At 48.5% G+C, this 25,985-nt stretch overlaps 1 protein-coding gene and 1 pseudogene across 1 annotated transcript in view; one reads left to right on the top strand and one right to left on the bottom strand.

Moving 5' to 3' along the window:
* The window catches only part of LOC148149684 (uncharacterized), a 95,843-nt pseudogene extending 72,767 nt beyond the window's left edge, over positions 1–23,076 (top strand).
* The window catches only part of tns1b (tensin 1b), an 816,333-nt gene that overhangs the window by 588,060 nt on the left and 202,288 nt on the right, over positions 1–25,985 (bottom strand). The window lies entirely within an intron of this gene.

Here is a 25,985-nt window from a genome sequence, read left to right as displayed (position 1 = left end):
CTGCCTGCAGGTTGTGTGCTTTTTAAGTAAAATAGAATGTACTGGGGTGGCACTGTGGCTCAGTGGTTAGCACTGCTGCCTCACAGCAACGGGGTCCCAGGTTTGATTCCAGCCTCGGGCAACTGTCTGTGTGGAGTTTGCACATTCTCCCCGTGTCTGCGTGGGTTTCCTCCGGGTGCTCGGGTTTCCTCCCACAGTCCAAAGATGTGTAGGTAGGGTGAACTGGCCATGCTAAGTGGCCCATAGTGCTAGGTGTGTTAGTCAGAGTGAAATGGGTATGGGGGGATTACTCTTCGGAGGGTCAGTGTGGACTGGTTGGGCCAAAGGGCCTGTTTCCACACTGTAGGGAATCTAATCTAATCTGCACATGCAAATTCACCCCATAGACGTGTATGTGTGAGAGTGCGCGTGACAGAGTGTGTGTTTACGTGTGTGCATGCTTGGTAAAGTGCCTATGTGAGTGTGGGGTGGTGTGTGTGTTTGAGAGAGGGGCTGCACGAGTGTGTGTGTGTGAGAGAGAGAGAGACAGACAGTGTATAGTTCAGTGGGGTCACCTATAATGTGACATTAACCCTAGGTCCCGGTTGAGGCCATTCTCATGGGAGTTCTGGGATTTACATTTACATATTAATGACCCGAACCAGCAATCGATTCTAAAAGACGAAAGACTTAACAGCAGTCAATATATTGTACTGTTGCATGGCACTGTGATCTTTTGCTATAAATTCTGTGTCTTATTTTCCTGTTCCACAGTTACCTGATGAAGGAGCAGCGCTCCGAAAGCTAGTGCTTCCAAATAAACCTGTTGAAGTATAACCTGGTGTTGTGTGATTTTTAACTTTGTACACCCCGGCACCTCCACATCACTGTATAATATACACAGGAACTGCGATTCTGGAAACATAACATACAGCTATTCTCGACATGATAGACAGGGAGAGCTATTCTTGACAATATGCACACAGACTGCTTTTCAGTGCAATACACAACAGGAAGTGCTGTTCTCCATAACATACGCAGGGAAAGCTGGTCCCTATAATATCCACAGCGCCTCCTATTCAATATAACAGAGACTGCAGTTCAGGGCGGCACAGTGGATCAGTGGTGAACACTGCTGCCTCACAGCACCAGGGTCCCAGGTTCGATTCCAGCCTCGGGCGACAGTCTGTGTGGAGTTTGCACATTCTCCCCGTGTCTGTGTGGGTTTCCTCTGGGTGCTCCGGTTTCCCCCCACAATCCAAAGATGTGCAGGTCACCTGAATTGGCCATGCTAAATTGCCCGTACTGTTAGGTACATTCGTCAGAGGGAAATGGGTCGGGGTGGGTTACTCTTTGGAGAGTCAGTGTGGACTTGTTGGGCTGAAGGGCCTGTTTCGACACTGTAGGGAATCGAATAACTGACATGGGGATCCAATTCACAATACTGAATACAGGGAGTGCAACAGTCCACAAAAACACGCTGTTGCTGTTCCAGACAATATAAACAGGGAGTGCTATTTCTGACAATACAGAAAAAGACTACTTGTTCCTGACAATATACATAGGCACTGTTGTTTCTGACAATATACACACACACACTGCTGTTCTGAAAAATATATGTACAGGGACTGCCATTCTGACAATATGCACAGAGGGACTGCTGTTCCCAACAATATACACAGGGTCTTCTGTTCTTGACAATAAACACAGAGACTGCTGTTCCTGACAATATACACAGAGACTGCTATTTCTGACAATATACACAGGGACTGCTGTTCCTGACAATATACACAGGGACTGCTGTTCCAGACAATGTACACAGGGACCGCTGGTCCAGACAATGTACACAGGGACTGCTGTTTCTCCCAATATACACAAAAACTGCTGTTCCTGACAATATACACAGGGACTGCTGTTTCTGACAATATACAGCGGGACAGCTGTTCCAGACAATATACACAGGGACTGCTGTTTCTGATAATATACACAGGGACTGCTGTCCCAGACAATATACACAGGGACTGCTGTTCCTGACAATATTCACAGGGACTGCTGTTCCCGACAATATACACAGAGACAGCTGTTTCTGACAATATACAGAGGGACAGCTGTTTCTGACAATATACACAGGGACTGCTGTTCCTGATAATATACACAGGGACTGCTGTCCCAGACAATATACACAGGGACTGCTGTTTCTGATAATATACACAGGGACTGCTGTTCCTGATAATATACACAGGGACTGTTGTTTCTGACAATATACACAGGGTCTCCTGTTCCAGACAATATACACAGGGAATGCTGTTCCCGACAATATACACAGAGACAGCTGTTCCTGACAATATACACAGGGACTGCTGTTCCAGACAATATACACAGGGACTGCTGTTCCTGATAATATACACAGGGACTGTTGTTTCTGACAATATACACAGGGACTGTTGTTTCTGACAATATACACAGGGTCTCCTGTTCCAGACAATATACACAGGGAATGCTGTTTCCGACAATATACACAGAGACTGCTGTTCCAGACAATATACACAGGGACTGCTGTTCCTGACAATTTACAGAGGGACTGCTGTTCCCGACAATATACATAGGGACTGCTGTTTCTGACAATATACACAGGGACTGCTGTTTCTGACAATATACAGCGGGACAGCTGTTCCAGACAATATACACAGGGACTGCTGTTTCTGATAATATACACAGGGACTGCTGTCCCAGACAATATACACAGGGACTGCTGTTTCTGACAATATACACAGGGACTGCTGTTTCTGACAATATACACAGGGACTGCTGTTACTGACAATACACACAGGGACTGCTGTTTTTGACAATATACACAGGGACTGCTGTTTCTGACAATATACACAGGGACTGCTGTTACTGACAATATACACAGGGACTGCTGTTACTGACAATATACACAGGGACTGCTGTTACTGACAATATACACAGGGACTGCTGTTTTTGACAATATACACAGGGACTGCTGTTACTGACAATATACACAGGGACTGCTGTTACTGACAATACACACAGGGACTGCTGTTTTTGACAATATACACAGGGACTGCTGTTACTGACAATATACACAGGGACTGCTGTTACTGACAATACACACAGGGACTGCTGTTTTTGACAATATACACAGGGACTGCTGTTTCTGACAATATACACAGGGACTGCTGTTACTGACAATACACACAGGGACTGCTGTTACTGACAATACACACAGGGACTGCTGTTACTGACAATATACACAGGGACTGCTGTTACTGACAATACACACAGGGACTGCTGTTACTGACAATACACACAGGGACTGCTGTTACTGACAATATACACAGGGACTGCTGTTACTGACAATACACACAGGGACTGCTGTTACTGACAATACACACAGGGACTGCTGTTACTGACAATATACACAGGGACTGCTGTTACTGACAATATACACAGGGACTGCTGTTACTGACAATACACACAGGGACAGCTGTTTTTGACAATATACACAGGGACTGCTGTTTCTGACAATATACACAGGGACTGCTGTTACTGACAATACACACAGGGACTGCTGTTTTTGACAATATACACAGGGACTGCTGTTTCTGACAATATACACAGGGACTGCTGTTACTGACAATACACACAGGGACTGCTGTTTTTGACAATATACACAGGGACTGCTGTTTCTGACAATATACACAGGGACTGCTGTTACTGACAATACACACAGGGACTGCTGTTTCTGACAATATACACAGGGACTGCTGTTTCTGACAATTTACACAGGGACTGCTGTTACTGACAATATACACAGGGACTGCTGTTACTGACAATACACACAGGGACTGCTGTTTTTGACAATATACACAGGGACTGCTGTTTCTGACAATATACACAGGGACTGCTGTTACTGACAATACACACAGGGACTGCTGTTTCTGACAATATACACAGGGACTGCTGTTTCTGACAATATACACAGGGACTGCTGTTTCTGACAATACTCACAGGGACTGCTGTTACTGACAATACACACAGGGACTGCTGTTCCAGACAATTTACACAGGGACTGCTGTTACTGACAATACACACAGGGACTGCTGTTTTTGACAATATACACAGGGACTGCTGTTCCCACTGATATACACAGGGACTGCTTTTCCAGTCAGTATACACAGCCACTGGTATTCCTGACAACATATGGCCGGCTATTTATAAAACAAGAATGTGCTATGTTAAATGATCGTAACCAGGTCAACCAGGTGGATCTCATAAAATCTGGCTCCCTGATTGGGGCTGTTTACCTGAAGCAATCAGGGAGTCCTGGCTGTTGGTGTAATCAGGTGGGCCAGGGGTTCTGTTCACTCTGAGGGCTGGCTCTGAGGGCGCTGGGTCAGTATTAGGCACTTTCCACGTAGAAATGAAGAGGGAACTACTGACAGGACACTGGCCTCTGTCGAGTTATTTCAGTGGCAACGGGAGAAAGGCACAGTCCTGAAGGAATACACTGGCAACGTTCATCTTTAAACTGGGGCAAACATTACTGGCAACATGCCAGTCTTTGTAAAACCTGACTCATTGAACCATGTTGTTGAAGACTGAGCCGAGTATATGGAAATAATCCATTATCTTTTCTGAGCAAGTGACATTGGGGCAGATCAAAAGTGGCGAGTAATTCTCCTGAGAGCTTGCGGACCCACAGGTTTTCAGGTGTGAGGAGCCTAACTTTCCCTGAAGCATCAGATACTAAATCTTTTTCAAGAGTTGATGGATTTATCTAAAGAATATCACAACCCCGAGTCTCCATTAATTCGAAGATATTATTGATTTTACTCGGCAGTTCGACAACCATGCAAATCCATGTCAGGGCTTTTGACGAGGTCAAGGAGACTGGTGAAGGCAATTAATTTTGAGTTAACCCTGAATGAGATGCTGAGAGACTGGTTGGTATGTGGGATTAATGATGTAAACGTGCAAAAGCGACTACTAGATGAAACCCAAATGCATTTCAAACAAGCATAGCAACTTATCAGGAGAAACTGCAGCAAAGCGAGCGTATGAGTGACAGGGTATGGCAATGGAAGTGTTCACATCCTTGGCAGGGTAACTGAGCTCAGGGGACACTACCTGAATGAAGGCAATTGCACAGCCTCACTCAGGTCATATCCTGAACAGGGGGATCCTCGGTCAGCCCACAGCAAAACCCCAAAACAAAGCCAAGTCTCAGCCAGGCAGTTAATATTTTCTTCAGGATCCGGATCAACAGGCCATTGTCATTGATGCTGCTGTGTGGAAGCATGAGACCAAAAGAGTCCTACTAGACTTAAGATGAGTAAGAGAACTCATAGGCTGATATCCAGGAGAATGCACACCTACATCTGGTTTGGAACAGATACATCGCTTAGCAACATCCAAATCACGGTGGCACGGTGGCTGGCACTGCTACCTCACGTCTGGGTTCAATTCCAGCCTCAGGTGACTCTGTGTAGAGTTTGCACTTTCTCCCCATGTCTGCGTGGGTTTCCTCCGGGTGCTCTGGTTTCCTCCCACAGTCCAAAGATGTGCAGGTCACCTGAATTGGCCATGCTAAATTGCCCATAGAGTTCAGGGATGTGTAGGTTAGGTGCATAAGTCAGGGTAAATGTATTGTAATAGGATAGGGGAATGGGTCTGGGTGGGTTACTTTTCAGAGGGTCAGTGCAGACTTGTTGGGCCAAATGGCCTGTTTCCACACTGTAGGGATTCCATTATTCAATCAAAATATGTGTCTGGTTAAATAGTCACCTGGTTCTAATGGAGGTCAACACCAAGCAGCAGTTTCAATGATCACAGACCCAGTTTTTACCAACATTCGCTCTGCACTCCAACCCTTAAGCTTGTGTAAGATCTTGGCCAGACTGAGAACCTGTACCGGGGAACCGCAACAGATTAAGGGAACAACTTCAGTTTCAGTCTCTTTTGAGAAGCAGCTGGTTCAGTTCCCAGTGATTGTAGTAAAAGGCTTGGGCCCAAGCCTGATGGGGTGGAATTGGTTGAGAAAGATTCACCTCGACTTGCTCAACAGCTTTCAATTAGAAAATGGTTGCCTTGAGTGAAGTCCTAATTAAATACCCGGAAGTTTTTCAGGAAGGTCCAGGGACTACCAAAGGAGCCAAGACAACCTTGCAGGTTCACCAGGAAGCAATTCCCTGATTTCGCAGGGCCTGCCCAGTGCCTTTTACCTCATGGACAAAGCTAGAGGCAGGAATCAGGAGGCTGGAAAGGAAAGGAACCATCAAACCACTCCAGTTTGTGAAATGGGCAGCACTAGTCGCACTGATTGCGAACAAAAACAGAAATTGCTGAAAAAGCTCAGCAGGTCTGGCAGCATCTGTAGAGAGAAGTCAGAGTTAACTTTTTGGGTCCGATGAGGGCCTGTTAATCTGATCCAAACAGAAGTATCAGATACAAACAGGAGTGTCAGAGGCTCTGTTCACTCTGAGATCTGGATCTGAGGGAGCTGTATCAGTGTCCAGGACTCTACCCGTGGGAATGAAGGGTGATTTGGTGACGGGATACAAATCTATGGAGTTATGTCATTACGATGTATTAAAAACTTAGTGAGTTTTGAGAAAACTGCAGAATGACATACAGTGAGTTAAATGTCTCATTATCTTATATATTGATGACACTTGTTCTGCTGTTGAACAGTCAATAAATAAGTAACCAACCTGCTCCACTGCACTGACTGACAGGTAATCTACTTTCAAAGAGTGACAACAACACAACATCAGCTCTCCCAGATCTGGCGGGGGGTGGGGTGGGGGGAGGGGAAGAGGGGTTATGAATTGGAAAGATAATGTTTTGATAGCTGCAACCATTATGAATGCTTGGCTGATTTCCAAAATGTATAAAGGTGCCCAACTGTGTTACACAGCTGCTCAGGACAGCGCTGACATCTTTAAAAGATTGACACAGGCTGGTATTGATCGGGTTCCTAAATACATAGCTGTTTCTCATTGAATGGATCAATTATTTTTCAATTGGACAACAGTATATTTTTGCAGGATTAATGACACAGGTTTAAATGAGAGTGTATTTCTTTACTCCAGGGTTATTCAGTTTCCCACCTGCATCCATTGCAATGGTGTGACTCACTATAACTGTATTTGGTGGATTCAGGATGTGTGTCTATGGAGAGTGCACAGGGGAATGGAGAATTTCCACTTCTGGGCATGTACCGAGTCAATGGCAGGGGTTTAGGCTGAGGCAACAGTGACCTATTGATTGGATCTTACATAGAAAAAAATCCCTACATTGTAGAAACAGGCCCTTTGGCCCAACCACTCCACACTGACCCTCCAAAGAGTAATCCACCCAGGCACATTTAACTCTGACATCCCTGAACACTATGGGCAATTTAGCATGGCCAATTCACCTGATCTGCCCACCTTTGGACTGTGGGAGGAAACCGTAGCACCCGGGGGAAACCCACACAGACATGGGGAGAATGTGCAAACTCCATACAGATAGTCGCCCGAGGCTGGAAACGAACCCAGGTCCCTGGCGCTGTGAGGCAGCAGCTCTAACCACTGAGCCACCGTGCTGCCCTGAATCTTGTTTAAGGATTTCCCTGCATTCCCAGGGAGTGGTAACTAACCAGCAATTCTGTTCACAGTTGGAAAGTTGATGTGGGTTGTAAACAGGGATACTTTGTGGTTCTACTCCTGCACCTCCCGGTTGAATAACCAGTTTAAACTCAGTGTCTCTGTCCTTCAGAGGCTGCTCAGAGAAAAGGACAGTGTACTGGGAGCGAGTAGTAAGCAACGCTGCAAAACAAGGAAGGCACTCAGACCTCACTGGGAGCCGATGGTACTATTGTTGATATAACCTGGGCGTCAAAATGTGTTTATACTCCATACATTCCACAGTCCAACAGCATTTTCTTGCAAAATATAAACTCTAGCCTCAATTAACAGCAAACCTGTAATAAAAACTCTGTCTGAGAAATGTTATATCAACATGATTTCCAAAGGAACGCCAACCGGAAAGTACACACCACAACAGCAGCATTTTATCACCGGGACAGTCAGACACAGCACCCCGTGATACAGCCCTCTCTATGACACCCAGACTGTCAGGCACAGCTCCCCGTGATACAGCCCTCTCTATAACACCCAGACTGTCAGACACAGCTCCCCATGATACAGCCCTCTCTATAACATCCAGACTGTCAGGCACAGCTCCCCGTGATACAGCCCACTCTATAACACCCAGACTGTCAGGCACAGCTCCCCGTGATACAGCCCTCTCTATAACACCCAGACTGTCAGGCACAGCTCCCCGTGATACAGCCCTCTCTATAACACCCAGACTGTCAGACACAGCTCCCCATGATACAGCCCTCTCTATAATACCCAGACTGTCAGACACAGCTCCCCGTGATACAGCCCTCTCTATAACACCCAGACTGTCAGACACAGCTCCCCATGATACAGCCCTCTCTATAACACCCAGACTGTCAGGCACAGCTCCCCGTGATACAGCCCTCTCTATAACACCCAGACTGTCAGGCACAGCTCCCCGTGATACAGCCCTCTCTATAACACCCAGACTGTCAGGCACAGCTCCCCATGATACAGCCCTCTCTATAACACACATACTGTCAGACACAGCTCCCCGTGATACAGCCCTCTTTATAACACCCAGACTGTCAGGCACAGCTCCCCGTGATACAGCCCTCTCTATAACACCCAGACTGTCAGGCACAGCTCCCCATGATACAGCCCTCTCTATAACACCCAGACTGTCAGGCACAGCTCCCCGTGATACAGCCCTCTCTATAACACCCAGACTGTCAGGCACAGCTCCCCGTGATACAGCCCTCTCTATAACACCCAGACTGTCAGGCACAGCTCCCCATGATACAGCCCTCTCTATAACACCCAGACTGTCAGGCACAGCTCCCCGTGATACAGCCCTCTCTATAACACACAGACTGTCAGGCACAGCTCCCCGTGATACAGCCCTCTCTATAACACCCAGACTGTCAGACACAGCTCCCCGTGATACAGCCCTCTCTACAACACCCAGACTGTCAGACACAGCTCCCCGTGATACAGCCCCCTCTCTATAACACTCAAACTGTCAGGCACAGCTCCCCGTGAAACAGCCCTCTCTATAACACTCAAACTGTCAGGCACAGCTCCCCGTGATACAGCCCTCTTTATAACACCCAGACTGTCAGACACAGCTCCCCATGATACAGCCCTCTCTATACAACCCTGACAGTCAGGCACAGCACCCCGTAATACAGCCCTCTCTATAACACTCAAACTGTCAGGCACAGCTCCCCGTGATACAGCCCTCTTTATAACACCCAGACTGTCAGACACAGCTCCCCATGATACAGCCCTCTCTATAACACCCAGACTGTCAGGCACAGCTCCCCGTGATACAGCCCTCTCTATAACACCCAGACAGTCAGGCACAGCACCCCGTAATACAGCCCTCTCTATAACACCCAGACTGTCAGACACAGCTCCCTGTGATACAGTCCTCTCTATAACACCCAGACAGTCAGGCACAGCTCCCCGTGATACAGCCCTCTCTATAACACCCAGACTGTCAGGCACAGCTCCCCGTGATACAGCCCTCTCTATAACACCCAGACAGTCAGGCACAGCACCCCGTAATACAGCCCTCTCTATAACACCCAGACTGTCAGACACAGCTCCCTGTGATACAGCCCTCTCTATAACACCCAGACTGTGAGACACAGCTCCCCATGATACAGCCCTCTCTATAACACCCAGACTGTCAGACACAGCTCCCCGTGATACAGCCCTCTCTATAACACCCAGACAGTCAGGTACAGCTCCCCGTGATACAGCCCTCTTTATAACACCCAGACTGTCAGACACAGCTCCCCGTGATACAGCCCTCTCTATAACACCCAGACTGTCAGACACAGCTCCCCGTGATATAGCACTCTTTATAACACCCAGACTGTCAGACACAGCTCCCCATGATACAGCCCTCTCTATAACACCCAGACTGTCAGACACAGCTCCCCATGATACCGCCCTCTCTATACAACCCTGACAGTCAGGCACAGCACCCCGTAATACAGCCCCCTCTATAACACCCAAACTGTCAGACATAGCTCCCCATGATACAGCCCCCTCTATAACACCCAGACTGTCAGGCACAGATCCCCGTGATATAGCCCTCTCTATAACACCCAGACTGTCAGGCACAGCTCCCCGTGATACAGCCCTCTCTATAAAACCCAGACTGTCAGACACAGCTCCCCGTGATACAGCCCCCTCTATAACACCCAAACTGTCAGACATAGCTCCCCATGATACAGCCCCCTCTATAACACCCAGACTGTCAGGCACAGCTCCCCATGATACAGCCCTCTCTATACAACCCTGACAGTCAGGCACAGCACCCCGTAATACAGCCCTCTCTATAACACCCAGACAGTCAGGCACAGCTCCCCATGATACAGCCCTCTCTATAACACCCAGACTGTCAGGCACAGATCCCCGTGATATAGCCCTCTCTATAACACCCAGACTGTCAGGCACAGCTCCCCGTGATACAGCCCTCTCTATAAAACCCAGACTGTCAGGCACAGCTCCCCGTGATACAGCCGTCTCTATAACACCCAGACTATCAGACACAGCTCCCCATGATACAGCCCCCTCTATAACATCCAGACTGTCAGACACAGCTCCCCATGATACAGCCCTCTCTATACTTGTGGGGGGGACGACTTACCAGGGGTAAGTAACGGGGCTCAGGCCTCTGGCACGGAGCCTGTCCCCGTTACTCAGAAGGGAAGGGTGGAGAAGAACAGAGCAATAGTAATTGGGGACTCAATAGTTCGGGGCACAGTTGGGGGTTTTGTGGGAACGAGAGATACTCACGTTTGGTATGTTGCCTCCCAGGTGCAAGGGTACGTGACGTCTCTGATCGTGTTTTCCGGGTCCTTAAGGGGGAGGGGGAGCAGCCCGAAGTCGTGGTCCACATTGGCACCAATGACATAGTTAGGAGGAGCGCTGAGGATGTTAGACAGGCTTTCAGGGAGCTAGGTTGGAAGCTCAGAGTTAGAACGAACAGAGTTGTTGTCTCTGGTTTGTTACCCGTGCCACGTGATAGAGAGTCGAGGAATAGGGAGAGAGAACAGTTAAATGCGTGGCTACAGGGATGGTGCAGGAGGGAGGGATTCCGGTTTTTGGATAACTGGGGTTCTTTCTGGGGAAGGTGGGACCTCTATAAACAGGATGGTCTGCACCTGAACCAGAGGGGCACCAGTATCCTTGGTGGGAGGTTTGCTAGTGCTCTTGGGGGGGGTTTAAACTAACTCTGCAGGGGCATGGGAACCCAGATTGTAGCTTTAGGGTGCAGGACCTGGAGTGTAGGGAGGTTAGGAACATGGCATCAATTTCAAAGGAGGGTGTCTGTAAACAGGAAAGTGGCTTGAAGTGTGTATACTTCAATGCAAGAAGTATACGAAATAAGGTAGGTGAACTTGCAGCGTGGGTTGGGACCTGGGACTTCGATGTTGTGGCTATTACGGAGACATGGGTAGAACAGGGACAGGATTGGCTGTTGCAAGTTCCAGGATTTAAATGTTTTAGTAGGGTCAGAGGTGGGGGTAAAAGAGGGGGAGGTGTGGCATTGCTTGTCAAAGATAGTATTACAGTGGTGGAAAGGACGATGGATGAAGACTCGCCATCAGAGGTAGTTTGGGCTGAGGTTAGGAATAGGAAAGGTGAGGTCACCCTGTTAGGAGTTTTTTACAGGCCCCCTAATAGTCCTAGAAACGTAGAAGAAAGGATTGCGAGGATGATTCAAGAGAAGAGTGAAAGTAATAGGGTGGTTGTTATGGGGGACTTTAACTTTCCTGATATTGATTGGGAAAGCTATAGCTCAAGTTCGTTAGATGGGTCAGTGTTTGTCCAATTTGTGCAGGAGGGTTTCCTGACACAATATGTAGACAGGCCAACAAGAGGTGAGGCCATACTGGATTTGGTTCTGGGTAACGAACCAGGCCAGGTGTTAGAATTAGAGGTAGGTGAGCACTTTGGGGATAGTGACCATAATTCGGTGACTTTTACTCTAGTGATGGAGAGGGATAAGTGTGCACTACAGGGCAAGAGTTATAGCTGGGGGCAGGGAAATTATGATGCGGTGAGGCATGACTTAGGATGTGTGGCCTGGAAAAGTAAGCTTCAAGGCAAGGGTGTAATTGATATGTGGAGCTTGTTCAAGGAGCAACTATTGAGTGTCCTTGATAAGTATGTACCCGTCAGGCAGGGAGGAAAGGGTCGTGTGAGGGAGCCGTGGTTTAATAAGGAATTGGAATCCCTTGTTAAATGGAAGAGGGCGGCCTATGTAAAGATGAGGCGTGAAGGTTCAATTGGGGCGATTGAGAGTTATAAGGTAGCCAGGAAGGACCTGAAGAGAGAGCTAAGAGCAGCAAGGAGGGGACATGAAAGGTCCTTAGTTGGTAGGATTAGGGAAAACCCTAAGGCTTTCTATAGGTATGTCAGGAATAAAAGAATGACTAGGGTAGGAATAGGTCCAGTCAAGGATAGTAGTGGGAAGTTGCGTGTGGAGGCTGAAGAGATTGGGGAGACACTGAATGAATACTTTTCGTCAGTATTCACTCAGGAACAGGACATTGTTGTCGATGTGAGTACCGAGTCACAATTAAGTAGAATGGATGGCTTTGAGGTATGTAGAGAAGAGGTGTTGGAAATCCTGGAAAGGGTGAAAATAGATAAGTCCCCTGGGCCTGATGGCATTTATCCTAGGATTCTCTGGGAAGCAAGGGAGGAGATTGCAGAGCCATTGGCCTTAATTTTTATGTCCTCGTTGTCTACAGGAGTAGTGCCAGAAGATTGGAGGCTAGCAAATGTGGTTCCCTTGTTTAAGAAGGGGAGTAGGGATAACCCTAGTAACTATAGGCCGGTGAGTCTCACTTCTGTTGTGGGTAAAATCTTAGAGAGAATTGTAAGTGATAGGATTTATGAACATCTGGATAGGAATAATGTGATCAAGGATAGTCAGCATGGTTTTGTGAAGGGCAGGTCGTGCCTCACAAACCTTATTGAATTCTTTGAGAAGGTGACTAAGGAGGTGGACGAGGGGAAAGCAGTAGATGTGGTGTATATGGATTTTAGTAAGGCGTTTGATAAGGTTCCCCATGGTAGACTACTGCAAAAAATACGGAGGTATGGCATTGAGGGTGAGTTGGAGGTTTGGATTAGGAGTTGGCTGGCTGGAAGAAGACAGAGGGTAGTAGTTGATGGCAAAGGTTCATCTTGGAGTGCTGTCACTAGCGGTGTTCCGCAAGGATCTGTTTTGGGACCATTGCTGTTTGTCATTTTTATAAATGACCTGGAGGAGGGGTTAGAAGGTTGGGTGAGCAAGTTTGCGGAGGATACAAAAGTCGGAGGAGTGGTAGACAGTGAGGAAGGATGTGGCAGGTTACAGCGGGATATTGATAAGCTGCAGAACTGGGCAGAAAGGTGGCAAATGGAGTTCAATGTAGCTAAGTGTGAGGTGATTCATTTTGGTAAGAGTAATAAAAAGATGGGGTACTGGGCTAACGGTCGGATACTTGGTAGTGTGGATGAGCAGAGGGATCTTGGTGTCCATGTACACAGATCTCTGAAAGTTGCCACCCAGGTAAATAGTGCTGTGAAGAAGGCATATGGCGTACTGGCTTTTATTGGTAGAGGAATTGAGTTCCGGAGTACTGAGGTAATGTTGCAGTTGTATAAGACTCTGGTGCGGCCGCATCTGGAGTATTGTGTGCAGTTTTGGTCCCCATACTATAGGAAGGATGTGGAGGCACTGGAACGGGTGCAGAGGAGGTTTACCAGGATGTTGCCTGGTATGGTAGGAAGATCGTATGAGGAAAGGCTGAGGCACTTGGGGCTGTTTTCATTGGAGAAAAGAAGGTTTAGGGGTGACTTGATAGAGGTGTACAAGATGATTAGGGGTTTAGATAGGGTCGACAGTGAGAATCTTTTTCCACGTACGGAGTCAGCTATTACAAGGGGGCATAGCTTTAAATTAAGGGGGGGGTAGGTATAGGACAGATGTTAGGGGTAGGTTCTTTACTCAGCGAGTCGTGAGTTCATGGAATGCCCTGCCAGTAGCAGTGGTGGACTCTCCTTCATTATGGGCATTTAAACGGGCATTGGATAGGTATATGGAGGATAGTGGGCTAGTGTAGGTTAGGTGGGCTTGGATCGGCGCAACATCGAGGGCCAAAGGGCCTGTACTGCGCTGTATTCTTCTATGTTCTATGTTCTATAACACCCAGATGTCAGACACAGCTCACTGTGATACAGCCCTCTCTACAACACCCAGACTGTCAGACACAGCTCCCTCTGACACTCAGCTTCCGGGATACAGCTCCCTGCAAGATAGCCCTCTCTGTAATACCCAGATTATCAGATACCCATCCAACTGATACAGCCCTCTCTATAACACTCAGACTGTCAGACACAGCTCCCCGTGATACAGCCCGCTCTCTACAACACCCAGACTGTCAGACACAGCTCCCCGTGATACAGCCCTCTCTATAACACCCAGACTGTCAGGCACAGCTCCCCATGATACTGCCCTCTTTATAACACCCAGACTGTCAGACACAGCTCCCCATGATACAGCCCTCTCTATAACACCCAGACTGTCAGACACAGCTCCCCGTGATACAGCCCCCTCTCTACAACACCCAGACTGTCAAGCACAGCTCCCCTTGATACAGCCCTCTCTATCACACTCAAACTGTCAGGCACAGCTCCCCGTGATACAGCCCTCTTTATAACACCCAGACTGTCAGACACAGCTCCCCATGATACAGCCCTCTCTATACAAGCCTGACAGTCAGGCACAGCACCCCGTAATACAGCCCTCTCTATAACACCCAGACAGTCAGGCACAGCACCCCGTAATACAGCCCACTCTATAACACACAGACTGTCAGGCACAGCTCCCGTGATACAGCCCTCTTTATAACACCCAGACTGTCAGACACAGCTCCCCGTGATACAGCCCTCTCTATAACACCCAGACTGTCAGACACAGCTCCCCGTGATACAGCCCTCTCTATAACACCCAGACTGTCAGGCACAGCACCCCGTAATACAGCCCTCTCTATAAAACCCAGACAGTCAGGCACAGCTCCCCGTGATACAGCCCTCTCTATAACACCCAGACTGTCAGGCACAGCTCCCCGTGATACAGCCCTCTCTATAACACCCAGACTGTCAGACACAGCTCCCCGTGATACAGCCCTCTCTATAACACCCAGACTGTCAGACATAGCTCCCCGCGATACAGCCCTCTCTATAAAACGTAGACTGTCAGACACAGCTCCCCATGATACAGCCCTCTCTATAACACCCAGACTGTCAGACACAGCTCCCTGTGATACAGCCCTCTCTATAACACCCAGACTGTCAGGCACAGCTCCCCGTGATACAGCCCCCTCTATAACACCCAGACTGTCAGGCACAGCTCCCGGTGATACAGCCCTCTCTATAACACCCAGACTGTCAGACACAGCTCCCCATGATACAGCCCTCTCTATAACACCCAGATGTCAGACACAGCTCACTGTGATACAGCCCTCTCTACAACACCCAGACTGTCAGACACAGCTCCCTCTGACACTCAGCTTCCGTAATACAGCTACCTGCAAGATAGCCCTCTCTGTAATACCCAGATTATCAGATACCCATCCAACTGATACAGCCCTCTCTATAACACTCAGACTGTCAGACACAGCTCCCCGTGATACACCCCCCTCTCTACAACACCCAGACTGTCAGACACAGCTCCCCGTGATACAGCCCTCTCTATAACACCCAGACTGTCAGGTGCAGCTCCCCATGATACAGCCCTCTCTATAACACCCAGACTGTCAGGCACAGCTCCCGGTGATACAGCCCTCTCTATAACACCCAGACTGTCAGACACAGCTCCCCATGATACAGCCCTCTCTATAACACCCAGATGTCAGACACAGCTCACTGTGATACAGCCCTCTCTACAACACCCAGACTGTCAGACACAGCTCCCTCTGACACTCAGCTTCCGTAATACAGCTACCTGCAAGATAGCCCTCTCTGTAATACCCAGATTATCAGATACCCATCCAACTGATACAGCCCTCTCTATAACACTCAGACTGTCAGACACAGCTCCCCGTGATACACCCCCCTCTCTACAACACCCAGACTGTCAGACACAGCTCCCCGTGATACAGCCCTCTCTATAACACCCAGACTGTCAGGTGCAGCTCCCCATGATACAGCCCTCTCTGTTATGTCCCATTGTCTCTCAACAACATTGCTGCCGAGTGCAGTTTGATCTCAGCAGATCTTGGAGTTGGAAAAATACAGTCTTGGGGTTATACAGTATGGAAACACATCCTTCAGTCCAACTCATCCATGCTGACCAAATATACTAAATCAACCTAGTCCCATTTGCCAGCACTTGGCACTTATCCCTCCAAACCCTTCCTATTCATATACCCATCCCAATGCCTTTTAAATGCTGTAATTGTACCAGCCTCCACCACTTCCTCTGGCAGCTCATTCCATACACGTACCACCCTCTGCACGAGAAAGTTACCCCTGAGGTCTTTTTTACATCTTTCCCCTCTCACCCTAAACCTATGCCCTCTAGTTTTGGACCCTCCCACCCCAGGGAAAAGACCTTGTCTATTCACTCTATCCATGCCCCTCATGATTTTATAAACCTCTATAAGGTCTCAACCTCAACATCTAACGCTCAGGGAAAACAGCCCCAGCCTGTTCAGCCTCTCCCTATAGCTCAAATCCTCCAACCCTGGCAACATCCTTGTAAATCTTTCTGAACCCTTTCAAGTTTCACAACATCCTTTCTATAGGAAGGAGACCAGAATTGCACACAATATTCCAACAGTGGCCTAACCAATGTCCTGTACAGCCGCAACATGACCTCCCAAATCCTGTACTCAATACTCTGACCAATAAAGGAAAGCATATCAAATGCCTTCTTCACTATCCTATCTACCTGTGACTCCATTTTCAAGGAGCTATGAACCTGCACTCCAAGGTCTCTTTGTTCAGCAACACTCCCGAGGACCTGTATAAGTCCTGCTAAGATTTGCTTTCCGAAAATGCAGCACCTCACATTTATCTGAATTAAACTCCATCTGTCACTTGATCCGATGGGCCAATGGGCTGACAAGATCCTGTTGTAATCTGAGGTAACCCTCTTCGCTGTCCACTACACCTCCAATTTTGCTGTCATCTGCAAATTTACTAACCATAACTCCTATATTCACATCCAAATCATTTACGTAAATGATAAAAAGCATGTTGAAAATGTTTGAAGATGCCCTCTGTGGAAGAATAGAGATGAGTGCACCAGGAGATCAGTGAAAGAGAGAGACCCACTCTCAGGGTAGGAAGCAGTAAGTTATCTCAAACGTCCAGTTCAAAGCATTCATTATGTCCAGTAATTAACCTGGACTTGTTCCAAACAGGATCAGATCAGTCTTTAATGATGGCTGCTCAAAGGCATAGGAAACTAATACATTTTTTTTGATGGAGCTGAGTGTGTGGTTGGAATACCTGAACCAGTCAATATCTCCTGGTATCCAGCCAACAGCCGTCCCTACCTGCCATGGGTTCACTGATCTCCCCCAGTGCGGCACCAATCTTCACACAGTGTGCAACAGGTCGAGCCTAACCCAGATCCAAAACCCCCAACCCCTGTCCCAAATCAGACACAGTTCTGGCAGCAGCCACGCTCCAGAGTAAGGGAGTGGAGCCCTCAGTCAGATTGTCAGTTCTCAGCTGAGTCTGCTTCATTAACCAGTAAGTCCATGTGTTTCTCTAATCTGTGACTTATCTTAACCTATCCACACTTTGTAACTGGCTCTAGCTCAATGCACTAATAAGTGATCCCCTGACCCAGCCCACAGCCTCAACCCTTACCCACCACACATTCAGTTAGGGCTCAGAACAGATTCTACACTCTGTTCACTACCACTTCTCCCCTCTCCAAACCAGATGGAGCTCAATTTGGATAAATGTGAGATATTGCATTTTGGTAAAACAAACAGGGGCATGACTTATCCAGTTAATGGCAGTGCCCTGGATAGTGCTGTAGAACAGAGAGACCTATGGGTTCAACTACATAATTCTTTGCAGTGCGCATCACGGGTAGATGGTTAAGAAAGCATTCAGCACATTTGCCTTCATTGCTCAGATCTTTGCGACATCATGTTGAGGTTGTACAGGATGTTGATGAGGCCTTTTCTGGAATACTGTGTACAGTTCTGGTCACCCTGTTATAGGAAGGATATTATAAACCGGAGAGAGTTCAGAAGACATTCACCAGGGTGTTACCAGGTATGAAAATGTGTTGCTGGAGAAGCGCAGCAGGTCTGGCAGCATCCAGGGAACAGGAGAATCGACGTTTCAGGCATAAGCCCTTCTTCAGGAATGAGGAAAGTGTGTCCAGCAGGCTAAGATAAAAGGTAGGGAGGAGGGACTTGGGGGAGAGGCATTGGAAATGCGATAGGTGGAAGGAGGTTAAGGTGAGGGTGGCCGGAGTGGGGTGGGGGCGGAGAGGTCAGGAAGAAGATTGCAGGTTAGGAAGGCGGTGCTGAGTTCGAGGGGGAGGGGAAATGAGGAAACTGGAGAAATCTGAGTTCATCCCTTGTGGTTGGAGAGTTCCTAGGCGGAAGATGAGGCGTTCTTCCTCCAACCGTCGTGTTGTTGTGGTCTGGCGATGGAGGAGTCCAAGGACCTGCATATCCTTGGTGGAGTGGGAGGGGGAATTGAAGTGTTGAGCCACGGGGTGGTTGGGTTGGTTGGTCCGGGTGTCCCAGAGGTGTTCTTTGAAACGCGGTATGAAGGTTTGAGTTATAAGGAGAGGCTGGATAGGCTGGGACTTTTTTCTCTGGATCATAGGAGGCTGAGGGGTGACCTTCTCGAGGTTTATAAAATCATGAGGGGCATAGATAAGGTGAATAGTAAAGGCCTTTTCCCCTAAACTGTGGGAGTTCAAAATTAAGAGCATATTTTTAAGGTGAAAGGAGAAAGATTTAAAAAGGATATGAGAGACAGCCTTTTGACGGAGTGGTTCATGTGTGGAATGAACGGTCAGAGGAAGTGGTGGATGCAGGTCCAGTTACAACATTTAAAAAACATTTGAACAGGTCCATGCATAGGAAAGGTTCAGAGGGATATGTGACAAATGCTGGCAGGTGGGACTAGTTTACCTGGGAGCATGGTCAGCATGGTCTGGTGGACCGAATGGTCTGTTTCTATTTGATATGACTCAGTGACTTATGCTTCTATAACCTTCCAATATCTCCCCTCTCTGATTTCCTCTTCCACTGACATGACTCCAGCTCAATACTCCCCCGACACCCCCCTCCTGTAATTCCCACCCAATACTCCCCCCAACACTCCCTTCCTGTAATTCCCACCTCAATACTCCCCCCGACACCCTCCTCCTGTAATTCCCACCTCAATACTCCCCCAGACACCCTCTCCTGTAATTCCCACCTCAATACTCCCCCCGACACCCCCCTCCTGTAATTCCCACCCAATACTCCCCCAACACTCCCTTCCTGTAATTCCCACCTCAATACTCCCCCCGACACCCTCCTCCTGTAATTCCCACCTCAATACTCCCCCAGACACCCTCTCCTGTAATTCCCACCTCAATACTCCCCCCGACACCCTCCTCCTGTAATTCCCACCTCAATACTCCCCCCGACACCCCCTCCTCTAATTCCCACCTCAATACTCCCCCGACACCCCTCACCTGTAATTCCCATCTCAATACTCCCCCCGACACCCCCCTCCTGTAATTCCCACCTCAATACTCCCCTGATACCCCCCTCCTGTAATTCCCAACTCAATACTCCCCCAACTCCCCCCTCCTGTAATTCCCACCTCAATACTCCCCCCGACACCCCCCTCCTGTAATTCCCACCTCAATACTCCCCCGACACCCCCCTCCTGTAATTCCCACCTCAATACCCCCCTGACTCCCCTCTCCTGTAATTCCCATCTCAATACTTCCCCCGACACTCCCTCCTGTAATTCCCACCTCAATACTCCCCCGACACCCCCCTCCTGTAATTCCCACCTCAATACTTCCCCCGACACTCCCTCCTGTAATTCCCACCTCAATACTTCCCCCGACACTCCCTCCTGTAATTCCCACCTCAATACTCCCCCTGACATCCCCCTCCAGTAATTCCCATCTCAATACTCCCCCCGACACCCCTCTCCTGTAATTGCCACCTTAATATTCCCCCTGACTCTCCCCTCCCCCTGTGATTCTTACTCCATCTCCTTCTGTCTTTCCTTCTCGTCCATTCTCATGTTGAATCACATTCCTGTTCTTCCTGATGCTGGGAATAATCTTGCCTCCATTGGATCAGTTAGACGTATCACACAGTGTTCTCATGTGTGACCATACCATGCAATCTTCAACTCTGAATGTCATCACACTTGACGTAGCTGCACTCAACATCCACACTCTCACACGGAGGAACACACTGGGACAGCAAGCCTCCACATCACATTTTCCCCTCCCACCCCTTACCCACCTTGTTCCCAGAAACACAGCCCCCGTAGCTGACCTTCTCACCCAGTGGAGGCCATAGGATTCAGTCGACTGCAGGCCCAACACCATTTGGTTTTGGCAAAGTGCCACAAGAAGCAGGAATTAGCTCATCACAGCCAACTCAGCTCAGCCAGAAGCAACTCACCCGGGGGGTGGGGGCAGACCCACATGGTGCCAGGGTGGGGAGGAGAGCAGAACAATAGGACCCTGGCAGGGGTGGGGGTGAGGGTGGGGGTGGGGTGTGATAGGAGTCAGTCTGCCCCAGATTGGAAGGGGGACAGAGGTAAAAGGAGGCTCCCCATTGTTTGTGGCTCTGGATGGGAATCGCAATATGAAGTGACATTGCCTTGTCTTTCGGCCGGGGTAAGGACTGTCTGTGTGTGTGTGTGTGTGTCTGTGTGTGCGCCTGTGGGTGTGTCTGTGTGTGTGCCTGTGTGTGCCTGTGTGTGCGCCTGCAGGTGTGTCTGTGTGTGGGTCTGTATGTGTGTCTGTATGTGTGTGTGTGTGTCTGTGTACCTGTGTGTGTGTTTGTGTGTGTGTGTCTCTGTATGTGTGTGTGTGTACCTGTGTGTGTGAGACTGTGTATGCCCATGTGTGCGCCTGCGGGTGTGTCTGTGTGTGTCTGTGTGTCTGTGTGTGTGCCTGTGTGTCTGTGTGCTGTGTGTCTGTATGTGTGTGTGTGTCTGTGTACCTGTGGGTGTGTCTGTATGTGTGTCTCTGTGTCCCTGTGCCTGTGTTTATGTGTGCGCCTGTATTCTCTGTGTGTGTATGTGTGTGTTCTGTGTGTCTGTGTTTGGGGATGAGGTGAATTGCACTGTTCTGTTGAAAGGCTGGAAGATGGTCTCAGGGTGAACATTCTGTTCAGAGGGCTTTGGTTGTGTCAGTGGGGGGGGGTGATGTAAATGTGGGAGGAAATCAAACTGCAGAACAGAGCAAGAAGCTGCAATGTGTTCAGGTCAAGGTCCTCGTCTGACTCTGGCGGCAGCTTCAGTTAAAGGAGCATAAAAATAGCCTGGGATTTAATAAATATTATTGTGTTGAGTAACCGAAAGACTGCAGCCAGTATCATTGTGGCTACATCTCTCAGGGTGGTGTGTTCTGGCTGACTGTTTTTAAACGAGGTTCCCACGTTGAAATTGAATAATTACAAATTCCTCTCTGGTTTTCCAATGTGGGAGTGTGTCAGCCCAGAGGACTGGCTGTTCTTACATAGATGCAGCCCACAAGCAAACACCCCTGAAGTAGAGTGGGTTCTGAGACTGGACCCAGGCGAGAGATAACAGCCCAATGCCTAGCTTTTCCTTTACATTGATCTGTGACCCTGCTCCCCAAGAAAGAGAGGAACACCACAACGGGCTACACAACCTGAGGGACGCTGAACTATGGGGGGTGAGGGGACAATGAGGGGGAATGCTGTAAGATTGCAGATGACACAAAACGTGGTGGTGTAGTTGATAATGTGGAGTATTGAGATTCTGCAGCTAGATTTACGGTCTGATATGGATCATCTGGTACACTGGGCACAGCAATAGAAGATGGAAGTTAATATTGAAACGTGCAAGGTGATGGGAGGTCTAATGAGGGAAGGAGATACACAATGAATGGTAATCCCTAGGGAATATTGACCTTGGTGAACAAGTCCACAGATCCATGAAGGTATCAGCACAGGTAGACAGGGTGGGGAGGAAGGAATATGGGATGTTTGTCTTCATTAGCTAGGCCATAGAATAAAGGAGCAAAGAAGTTTCATTGCAACTTTCTAAAACATTGGCTGGGCCACAACTGGAGAACTGTGTGCCGTCCTGGTCCCCACCCTACCTGAAGGATGTGATTGTGTTGGAGGGGGTCCAGAGATGTCGCCTGGGATGGAAAGTCTCCATCATGAGGAGAGACTGGATTGGTTTGTTTTCCCTGGAACAGAGGAGGCTGAGGGGGGAATCTGACTGAGAGACACACAACTCTGAGAGGCACAGACAGGGTAGATCATGAGGTTCTTTTCCCCACACAGACGTGTCTGAGCCCAGAGGGGCTCAGGTGAAGAGTGAGTGATTTAGAGAGGATCTGAGGAAACACTTTCTCACCCAGAGGATGGTAGAAATAGGGAAGGTGCTGCCTGAGAGGGTGATGGGGGCAGGGACTCTCCCAACATTGCAGACCCATCTGGATGAGCTCTTAAAACACCAGGGCACCGTCAGCTGTGGACCAGGGGCAGGGAAATGGGATTGGTGTTAGTGGATCGGCATTGACACAGTGGGCTGAAGGGCCTGTTTCTACACTGTATGACTCTATCCATCAGGGAGACACTTGCGGATCACAGGCGGCAAACACGTGCATGAGAAACACAAGGAAAACATCACAACTTCCCAGGCACCAGACCCTGAGACACATCCACAAGCTCCTGATCCAACTATGGAATCCTGAACCCCTCTTTAATGCCTGCACCTACCTTTCAGCCACATATCTGCACATGGAGTCCACGGGTGTTCACATGGAGTTCACACATGTTCACATGGAGTTCACACATGTTCACATGGAGTCCATGCGTGTTCACATGGAGTCCATGCGTGTTCACATGGAGTCTATGCATGTTCCCATGGAGTTCACACATGTTCACATGGAGTTCACACATGTTCACATGGAGTCCATGCGTGTTCACATGGAGTCCATGCGTGTTCCCATGGAGTTCACATGTGTTCACATGGAGTTCACATGTGTTCACATGGAGTCCATGCGTGTTCACATGGAGTCTATGCATGTTCCCATGGAGTTCACATGTGTTCACATGGAGTTCACACATGTTCACATGGAGTCCATGCGTGTTCACATGGAGTCCATGCGTGTTCCCATGGAGTTCACATGTGTTCACATGGAGTTCACATGTGTTCACATGGAGTTCACACGTGTTCACATGGAGTCCACGCGTGTTCACATGGAGTCCATGCATGTTCCCATGGAGTTCACACGTGTTCACATGGAGTCCATGTGTGTTCACATGGAGTCCATGCATGTTCCCATGGAGTTCACATGTGTTCACATGGAGTCCACGCGTGTTCACATGGAGTCCATGCGTGTTCACATGGAGTCCATGCATGTTCCCATGGAGTTCACATGTGTTCACATGGAGTCCACGCGTGTTCACATGGAGTCCATGCATGTTCCCATGGAGTTCACATGTGTTCACATGGAGTTCACACGTGTTCACATGGAGTCCACGCGTGTTCACATGGAGTCCATGCATGTTCCCATGGAGTTCACACGTGTTCACATGGAGTCCACGCGTGTTCACATGGAGTCCATGCATGTTCCCATGGAGTTCACATGTGTTCACATGGAGTCCACGCGTGTTCACATGGAGTCCATGCATGTTCCCATGGAGTTCACATGTGTTCACATGGAGTCCATGTGTGTTCACATGGAGTCCATGCATGTTCCCATGGAGATCACATGTGTTCACATGGAGTCCACGCGTGTTCACATGGAGTCCATGCGTGTTCACATGGAGTCCATGCATGTTCCCATGGAGTTCACATGTGTTCACATGGAGTCCACGCGTGTTCACATGGAGTCCATGCATGTTCCCATGGAGTTCACATGTGTTCACATGGAGTCCATGTGTGTTCACATGGAGTCCATGCATGTTCCCATGGAGATCACATGTGTTCACATGGAGTCCACGCGTGTTCACATGGAGTCCACGCGTGTTCACATGGAGTCCATGCATGTTCCCATGGAGTTCACATGTGTTCACATGGAGTCCACGCGTGTTCACATGGAGTCCTGTCTGACTCTGGTCTGTAACATGAGATAGCTGCACATTCCTCACAGGTCGTGGGGGATCAGTTTAAAAAACACTTCTCCACTTTACAAACCAGCAAACGGGAAGCAGACGGCCGTTAATTGGATGACAGATTACCTCCTCTGGGTCAACCAGTCCCATTCTCTGCTTTAACTCTTCCCATTGCGACTGACTAATTCACCAGGTTCGATCACAGCTCCCTGGGCAGAGGGCACTCACTGAGCCCTGTATCTGCACAACCAACACCTCAATGTCCCAGGTGTCAGCGAACGAGGAGAGGGGCTAGAGACCAGAAAGACATCACATTGAGCTAACACTGTCACACAGACAGATAGACAGGAAACCCTGTAAACACAGGCAGACAGATAGACAGCAACCTCCAGAAACACAGGCAGACAGATAGACAGGACCCCCAAAAATACAGACAGGCAGGCAAACAGGAACCCCCCCCCAGAAACACAAACAGACAGATAGACAGGAACTCCCAAAAACACAGACAGATAGGCGGACAGACAGGAACCCCAGAAACGCAGACAGACAGATAGACTAGAGCCCCACAAACACAAGCAGAGACCAATACAAACACAGGCACACGCACAGACAACAGAGACAGGAACCCTTTTAAACACCATCAATCTAATGGCATAATAGAAACCCGACCAACACAGACAGGCATACACACAGACAGGCACACACACAAACAGGCATACACACAGATAGGCATGCACACAGACAGGCACACACACAAACAGACAGGCACACCCAGTTACCAATAGTGTGGGAGGTGACAAATAGCCTGTTGGAAAGTGGACACAGTTCCATATAAACACGCACCAACACAAACCAGATCTGCACATAGACAGAGAGCGAGAGAGAGAGAGACACACATTGACACAAATCTCCACATTCACACAGCGCAAGCCCAGGCATACACACAACGGCATTCATTACGTTCGGGAAGGGCAACAAATACTGGTCTTCCAGTGACACCCGCAACCAGTGAAAGAATGAAAACAAACCAATGAACAAATATTCACTCAGACATACAAGCTTGGTTTAACAATCCAGTCAACACCAGCTCAAATCTTACTCTGCCATTTGGAAAAGTTTAATTGAATTCCTGAATTTGAACATAAAAAGTTGGCCTCAGTGAAAAAAAGAAGTGACCATGAGGGTGTGGAATTGTCAGCAAAACAATTCAGACCAGCCCCAAGGGACAGAGTCCTGCCTTTTTCATCCACTTGGGGCTGACGCAAAATATCTTTCTGAGGTATTGAGGTGGGAGCTCTGAGAGCTGGATCAGTGTCAGGTAAATAAAGGGTGACCTGGTAACGGATTACTGGCTCATATAGGGGTATTTCAGATCAGGATAAAGATAGGCATAGCATTTAGAATAGAGTTGAGTTCAAGGATACGAATAAGGAGCACATTAAGGACAGGGTTAGAGATTGGGATAGGAATGAGGATAGAGTTAGGGATAAGGAGAGAGTGAGGGATGGGGGGGGAGGGCTTGGGATAACTTCGGAAAATATAG

This window comes from Chiloscyllium plagiosum, unplaced genomic scaffold (assembly GCF_037043375.1).
Source record: "Chiloscyllium plagiosum isolate Xiang-an unplaced genomic scaffold, Cpla_swu_hap1 HiC_scaffold_7, whole genome shotgun sequence".
NCBI lineage: Eukaryota > Metazoa > Chordata > Chondrichthyes > Orectolobiformes > Hemiscylliidae > Chiloscyllium > Chiloscyllium plagiosum.
Note: the sequence above shows the minus strand (reverse complement) of the source record. Positions and strands in the feature narration are given on the sequence as shown.